Genomic DNA, 7,243 nt, shown 5'->3' with positions numbered 1-7,243 from the left:
GTTGAGAAGAGCTGAGGATCTTCTAATATCAGTGTGTTGAAGTGTTGTTTCTCTCTCTCTGCTGGAGTGTGTGTTCACTCGAGTGGAATAGAGGTTTTTGTACGAGCGTTTCATTAGATTGTATCACTGTGCAGGCCCGGCTGCAGAATGAAATGACTGAGGGGGCATGTGAAATTGTTAAGGGGGCTTAACTTTATACCATCAATGAACAATACACACTGATAACTTGCTTAGTAAAAAAAGATAAGCCAGCGTCATTTATTATGCATATATTAACCCTTTCACGCTTAATTTTAATATTCTAACTGACTCCCCATAGTGAGTTTTTTCAAGGCGACTGTTATTTTACAGGGATGCAAACACATCAAAAAAGAAAAAGAGAGAGGTTATCGAAGCCCTCGCCCCGCAGCAAATATCCAGATACTTACATAATTGCGATGAATTTAATCCTTTGTAAGTGATCATTTTGCAGTGTAAGATTACAGTTAACACCTTTAAATATTACATTAATGTATTATTATGTATTTTTATTAATCTTAGTGAGTGTATAAATCGGCAGCAAAAAGTAGGCTAATTCTTGAAAAAATCGGCACAGTAATTTTATCAAATCTAAAAGTTAATAAAAACAAATTACTATTAGTACTCTTATAAAATTCAATCAGACAATCATACATTTCACAATTTTATATTTATTTATGAATGTCAATAATTCAGAAGTGTGTATATTTATATAGCCTACACTACACTACACAGAAATAACATACAATTAAATTATGCTTATTTTAAATGTATTGAGCAGGCTAGGTATACAAAAATATAGCATTTTAATAATCTTTCATTGCGCAAAACTATGAAAATATGAAACGCTTTAAAACAGAGCGCACAAAGCGCGTATGCACATCGCGGGTGCAGAATGATGTGCTCAAAGCAACATGGAGTCTCAGTGTTCAGCACTGCGCTGCACAAGTGCGCATTTAAAGGGACACCAGGCAACTTTTTTGTGTTAATAAATCATCTTCGTAAGTCGGTATATGGTTAAATGACTCATTACAGGGCGAATGAAGACTCTCTCACCCGCAAATACTGCCTGTAGGAAGAATATCCCGCTTGCAAGTTCGGTGTATCCTACCCGCGTCCTTCAGTCTCGCAAAGTCTCACAAAGTCTCAAACATCGCAAGAAGCAGGATCAGTTTACGGCAAGCATCCCCAGCTCAGAGGCAGGCTAAAGAAATTCGGCTAGAGATTGTTGATAATGGCAGAGCCGGGGAAGAAGCAGCGAAAACACTTGACAGAAGAATAAAAAAAAAGGAAAAGAGCTTCAGACCGAGCGAGGGCTCGCACACGTATCAATATTGGTCAAGCTTTTTCAGAATGGCGAGAGCTGAAAGACAGAGAAGGCTCCAAGTCAGATGCAGACCTCGCATTCTTGCTTTTGTGCTTGCCTACACTTTTATTTTATGTCACTAAGTCAACGCGTCGGATAATAGGCAATAAACATGTTGCACATATCATGATCGAGCTAGAATAAACGTTCTGATGTTTTCTTAGACAAGCAAAGGTAAACCGTCATTATACCAGATTAACTTTTAGGCCTTGCTAATATAACTTTAGACAAATATTATCCTCCGATATATATATATATATTTTTATGCTCATGTCCACTCTCCCAAAAAAACAAAACAAGAAAGCAGTAGTTAGCCTCGTTCATATCGTTCGTTCCTGGTAAAAATACTAGTATGCATGATAACACAATAAAAAAATAAAAAAAACTCGCCATCAGTTGTGAAGAAAATATTGCTTTACTTGCCTCGGTAGACATAACTGGTTTTGAAATAGCCGGTTCCTCTGCTCAGCTAGGTTGACAGCTGATCAGCTGGGTTGCTCGTGGCGAGGGGGGAGGGACAACAGTTAGTTTTTACGACAGTGTGTTTGAAAGCATTTACTACCAGACGCTAGGGGGAGCTTCGTAGAGAAAAAACACTCAGACTTGCCTGGTATCCCTTTAAAAGTTCACGGCACAAAGCGAAGAAATTTCGAGCGCACAAATCCTAGTGTCTATCTGTCCAACAGTTTATTGATCATTTGTTTCTTCACAGTTTTAAATTCCAGTTATTGTGCGTTTGATGCCGATTTAGTCCTTGTGATGTGTGATCTAACACGGTAGCGAGTCGTTTAAAAACAGCAACAAACTCCAACAAAATAAAGTCATTTTATGCAAATCCACAGCCTTTTCTCTACAGATCAAGCATTATAATGTGAGTATCATATTGGAGAGAGTTTTACCGTGCATGTATGCTGCTGTAACCGGGAGAGGCGCGCGCGCTGTTTGAATACTGAATGGAGAATGACAGCCACAGAGGAGGGAAAACGAGTTTTCGTAAACTTTAATGATGTAAATAGACTTCTGTCCCTCACAGTAAGCTATGAAATAGGCTTCAGATAAATTTGTCACCCAAACTGACGTGAAAAAAGCGGGAGGCGCCGAAAAGCGCGCTGTTCGCATCCCTGATTTTAGAATTTAGAACGTTCCCCCTTAATGTTTCCATGGCAACGCGTCATATTTGTCACGTGACACACCGCGGATGTATCGCTTTTATTTCCTTTTCCCTTTTTAATTCAAAATATTCACCAACTTGCTTACCATGTCATCAACTATCTGATATTCCGATTCTCAAAAATGTGTATGTGAGTGTGTTTAGTCATTTAAAACCCTTTATAAATAATCTTGATCTATAACGTGAGATGGCTGTTTCTTTGCACCGCAGTTCAGAGAGTCCCGTGAGTCATCAATTTCTCCCGAAATACATGCAAGAAAGTGGAATAGAAGAATAAACTACTTTATAGTTACTTCCAGTGGTTAAATTGGGCCGGGGCTCTCCGGGGCTCAGCCCCGGCACATAAGCCTGCTCGTTTGCAGTCAGTTGCCTACTGGAAATTATGTCACATAAAATTTGATGAAAGTGATACTTTTGAAAACATATTTCTGATTATAAATGAAAGATTTTGAAATGGCATGTCTATTTTGTCTCTGCGGAGCTGAGATGAGAACAATCGGGACACGGCCGTATATTGTTCAGCTGCTAATCTCGTTGTCAGTCGACCATGATCGCGCACCGCTCGCGCATGCCATGCGCATCTAGGTAACTTAGGCTACTACTCAGAACTCCGACACGGACACGGATAAATGTACGCAGCAATAATGAATGTTCCTGGGAGATCCGTAGTTGCGCGGGATGTGGAAGCGCGCAAAAGTTCCAGAACCTTCGATCTACTGCCTTGAAAAAAAAAAAAAAAAAAAAAACCCGAGCTGCTGGCCGCCGCTGCAGCAACAGATCAATTTAGTCAAGTTTGTTGGTTGTACAAAAAGTGCCCTGGCCTTGAATGACATTTAAGGTAAGGAAAAAATGCTTGGCACATTGTATGGGTCACTTTCATAACAAAGTAATACAATGTGTAATAAAGCGTTTTATATCTAATGTGAGGGAAATAGGCTACACATGCCGTGGACGTGACACAAAAAATCTTTAACTTTTAGGTGGCAAATTAATTTTTTTGTAATTCTGTGAATTACACTGCAAACCAAAGTAATACTACCCACCGGATGAAGAAGGGTTGACTCTCCACAGAACATAACATATTCATTTTATTTTATTTTTCATGTTCGCATTTATGAGGAAAAAACAATGTTACGGACGGGACCGCTCTGAAAGCGGCACTAAAAGACTGTTTAAAACTTTCACTGAGACCTCAAACAGAAAGCACAAAGCCTTTCTTTAAAATGAATTTCGTTTTGTATTAATTGTATCTTAATTTTAATCAATGTTTCATCAACCAATTGCCTGGATGATTTAATAATAATTTAATAATAACCGGCGAGTGAACTGGACTCTCGTCTCATAAATGAACCGAAACTCAGCGTATAAGGGAGCCTACTCGCCTCACAGACCTGATAAATATATCTATAAGCTTGAAGGTCTTGTTTTAAACAGAACAATTCAAAACGAAAGAAAACAGACCGCTGCTTGAGTATCCTAATCCGTATGAAATGTGCATTTCTCTCTGGCGCGTTCACTACTGCGAAGATCGCGAGGATAGCATCGTCAACTTCATCTATGCAGGGCACTGACACAGAAAACACTTGTTTATTAATAAACAATTAAAATGTCTCCATGCTATATTTTACATATTCATAATCATTACTTTTGCCGGTTCTTTGTGACAGCTTTTAGGTGCTTTATTGGCAGCACCACCCTTACATGTTATGAACGCGTCACCACCGCATCAGCACCGAAAACAGGAGATTTTTTTCAATCCCTGTTTTGGCAGGGGAAAAACTGATCAGAAAATGTAACGAAACGTTGTAGAAATGTAGTGGAGTAGAAAGTATAATAATTGCTGCAAAATGTAACGAAGTAAGAAATTGATTGATTCTACTTAAGTAAAGTAGGCCAACAGAAACGAAGTATTTGTACTAAGTTACATTCCACCACTGCTGATTAACAGTAATGTAAATGCTAAATGTCCTAATACCTGTTGATACAACAACAATGCAAATATGCTCTTAACCTTGCAGTTTTTCACATATCATGTAAGACTCAATTTCTCCATTTCTTTGCACAAAACTCTCCAGAAAATGCCATTTGATAGTTTATTTTTCAAAAAAAAATTCCCGGGGGAGCTTACATTCCCCCGGACCCCCCTAGGGAGAGCCCCCCCACATAATAAATCCCAATTTAACCCCTGGTTACTTCCACTGTGTTTTTCCGATATGAATAACACACGTCGGCAAATTATATTTGAATAGATTGTTATTGCTGCTTTCACAGATATCAGTGTGTATTTTACAAACTCCAAATGTATTGTTTTACTAGTGCTTAATGTGTATTTAAATGTCTGAAACCTAAAATAAACATTGTGAGGTTGAAAACACTGCATAGTTGTGATATATGACGTCCGACTCTGGCTCAGCGCCAGCCTACGCGCGAAAGCACAGTTTGAATCTGGCAGTTATGTCGTCACTGAACATTCTAAATCCCATATGTGGGACCATACTCTCAGCGGCACAGAAATAAAAATCCCATATATGGGACTGTTGCTCAAAAGGTTAAACATTTCATTTGTAACCATAAATACAAAAATGAAACTGAGGGGGCACAAATCAGATCTAAGGGGGCAATGCCCCCTTTTGCCCCCTCGTGGCGTCGGGCCTGTCACTGTGGTACACATTCGGTGGAGGAACTAAACTGGTGATCAAATGTAAGTCTATTTAATTACATATTAAAAAAAAAATACAATTTAGATTTCAGAAATTAATTTACAGTTGAAACAAGAACAACATTTATTAATAATAATGATTATTAGATATTGTGGTGAAACTTTACTTGAAGCCTTTATGTATGATGCATTATAAAGGTTTCAATAATGTATCTACATTATAATCTTATAACGATTATTTTATTTTTTTTCATAAATGATTGTAACCAAAGTTAAAATCCATTATGATATTTACAAATTCTTGTTACATCTGAGGTCTGAAACATCTGAAATTGGTTGTTTGTCATGAGTTTTAATGTATTATAATTTCTAAAGGTGTAACAATGAATAGATAATATTACAATGTATTCATTAGATCATACATGCATAGACTTTTATAATTCAATATGTATGAAGGCTATTAGTAAAGTGTAGTGTTACTGATATTGTTGTATACTAATTTAATCTAAAACAATGATATTATTATAAGAATAACATTATTCCTTTCAACAAAAAATAAATTCTAAACATATTTCCACACACTGTCTCACTATGAGTTTAATCAGTTTATTACAGGTTTGTCTTTACTTCATTTATTTCTACACTGAGTTCATATTTAGTTCATCTTTTATTGTAGAAATCATACATGGAAAAAAGAGATTTGACATCAGAATGTAAATGTTGCTCCTTTCTGTAGTTCAGTCAATGATACTGAATCTCTTTTGCTCATGTTGTGCTTATAATTCAGTGTTTTGTTCATTCTGTGTGATTCAATTGTGTTTTAACTCTGTTTGAAATTGAGTTACATTTTCAGTTCAGGTGAATATCTAAAAATGTAAGATATTTATGTTCAGAGTGAATAATTGCTGGAATTAAAGCAGTCAGATCGGCCTGATAATAGATAATATGTGTTATAACTGCTGTTACACTTATTGATCAGATCATACATGCATTTTAATGTATATAGCAATGAATAATTAATGCATTAAAAATGTAATTGTGTGTGTGTGTGTGTGTGTGCGTGTGCGTGTGTGTGTGTGTGTGTGTGTGTGTGTGTGTGTTGTGTGTGTGTGAATGTGTTGTGTTTGTCTCCTGCAGCTGGTCCCACAGTGAAGCCCTCAGTGTCTCTGCTGCCGCCCTCTTCTCTGCAGATCTCTGGAGACTCAGCCGCACTGCTCTGCCTGCTCAGCTCTTACTCTCCACAGGGGGCGCTGGTGAGCTGGACACTGGACGGGTCAGAGGTCACCGAGGGGGTTCTGACCAGCGCAGAGAGCCAGCAGGACGGCCGCTACAGCCGCAGTAGCGTCCTGACCCTCAGCAAAGCACGCTGGGAAGAGGGAGAGCTGTACGTCTGCAGAGTAACACATGATGGAGCTCCTCATGAGGTCTCGTTCCACAAGAGCTCTGAGTGCTGATGTTTCTCTCCTGAAGATGAGCCGTATCTGAGTGTCCTGTGTCAGGCAGGATTCACATGAGTCTAGTGCTGCAGCTGTAGTGATTTACAACTCAATACTGAAACTGAGTGTGTGTGTGTGTGTGTGTGTGTGTGTGTGTGTGTGTGTGTGTGTGTGTGTGTGTGTGTGTGTGTGTGTGTGTGTGTGTGATCTTTCAATCTGCTGTGTTTGCTGCAACATTCAATAAAGCTTCTCAACAAGTTCACTTTGTGTCTGACAACATCATTCAACTAACAGATGAAGATGCAGGTGCTTTTCAGAAGGTTGATGTAGCAGTAAATGTCAAATAAAGCTCTTGGGGTTTGAACATGGTCTCTGGAGACAGAGCTGCTCTATTCTGAGAGGATCACAATCACTCCACCCTGACAATGCAAATGGGCTTTTCAGTCTCACTCTCTGATTGGTTACATGATCTGGACTGGAACACTTTCACTTCTGCTTTAGTGAAGCAGCGCAGACAAACTGATCATTATATTTATAGGAGATTAAAAACTTTATTATATAAAAATATCATAAAAAAGATCAAGATCAAGAAT

General features: G+C 38.4%; 1 gene segment (V, D, J or C); it reads left to right on the top strand.

The window, feature by feature from the left end:
- The first annotated feature begins 5,175 nt into the window (after nucleotides 1-5,175).
- Nucleotides 5,176-6,668, top strand: LOC307151310 (immunoglobulin lambda constant 7-like). The segment is given in 2 exons: nucleotides 5,176-5,218; nucleotides 6,352-6,668.
- The last annotated feature ends 575 nt before the right edge of the window (nucleotides 6,669-7,243 follow it).

The sequence above is a fragment of the Squalius cephalus genome, assembly GCF_949319135.1.
Source record: "Squalius cephalus genome assembly, chromosome: 23".
Taxonomy (NCBI): Eukaryota; Metazoa; Chordata; class Actinopteri; order Cypriniformes; family Leuciscidae; genus Squalius; species Squalius cephalus.
The sequence above is the reverse complement of the archived record's forward strand: the minus strand, read 5'-3'. Positions and strand labels throughout refer to the sequence as shown.